Source organism: Cariama cristata, unplaced genomic scaffold (genome assembly GCF_000690535.1).
Source record: "Cariama cristata isolate BGI_N322 unplaced genomic scaffold, ASM69053v1 scaffold24540, whole genome shotgun sequence".
Classification (NCBI taxonomy): domain Eukaryota; kingdom Metazoa; phylum Chordata; class Aves; order Cariamiformes; family Cariamidae; genus Cariama; species Cariama cristata.
Window position 1 is genome coordinate 1 of NW_009594431.1, and position 821 is coordinate 821.

General features: G+C 49.0%; 2 non-coding genes across 2 annotated transcripts; both read left to right on the top strand.

Annotated features, from left to right (window-relative positions):
* Window positions 1–327: 327 nt before the first annotated feature.
* TRNAS-AGA lies at window positions 328–409 on the top strand. The gene has a single exon. It is a non-coding gene; the product is annotated as a tRNA-Ser (tRNA).
* Window positions 410–648: 239 nt separating this feature from the next.
* Window positions 649–730, top strand: TRNAS-GGA. Its single transcript has one exon. It is a non-coding gene; the product is annotated as a tRNA-Ser (tRNA).
* Window positions 731–821: the final 91 nt, after the last annotated feature.

Genomic DNA, 821 nt, shown 5'->3' on the forward strand with positions numbered 1-821 from the left:
CAAGGGAACTTCTCCGATTGTTGGCATGTCCATCAGTACTGGTTGTCCTGGGTAGTGGAGTGGTGTTACTGAGTCCTTTGTTTCCCTCTTCCCTTGGAGTCATTCAGATCATCCTGAATTGTGGAGGCTCAGGGCAGGTGTCAGCAATCTGGTAGTTCTTTCCACTATCCCATTCACTTGAGTGTAGTAGGGGGTCTGGAATATCCATTGTATTCCTTCACCTTTTGCACATTCATCAACCACCCTGACAATAAAGCAGCTACTGTTGGCTTCAGTGGACACCGCCCGTAAATCCCAACATAACTTTCACCACACCCCAAAAAACAGGTAGTTGTGGCCGAGTGGTGAAGGCGATGGACTAGAAATCCATTGGGGTTTCCCCGCGCAGGTTCGAATCCTGCCAACTACGCCAGTTTTAATGTCTTGGCTCCTGAATTGTGGAGGCTCAGGGCAGGCGTCAGCAATCTGGTAGTTCTTTCCATTGTCCCATTCACTTGAGTGTAGTAGGGGGTCTGGAATATCCATTGTATTCCTTCACCTTTTGCACATTCATCAACAACCCTGAGACACTAAAGCGGTTACTGTTGGCTTCAGTGGACACAGCCCTGATAAATCTCAACATAACTTTCACCACACCCCAAAAAACAAGTAGTTGTGGCCGAGTGGTGAAGGCGATGGACTGGAAATCCATTGGGGTTTCCCTGCGCAGGTTCGAATCCTGCCAACTACACCAGTTTTAATGTCTTGGCATGGGTGGGAGCAGGTCGTCTTTTACAATACTCTGCGCACTTCGTGGGAGAGGCCACAGGATCTCCAGAGGT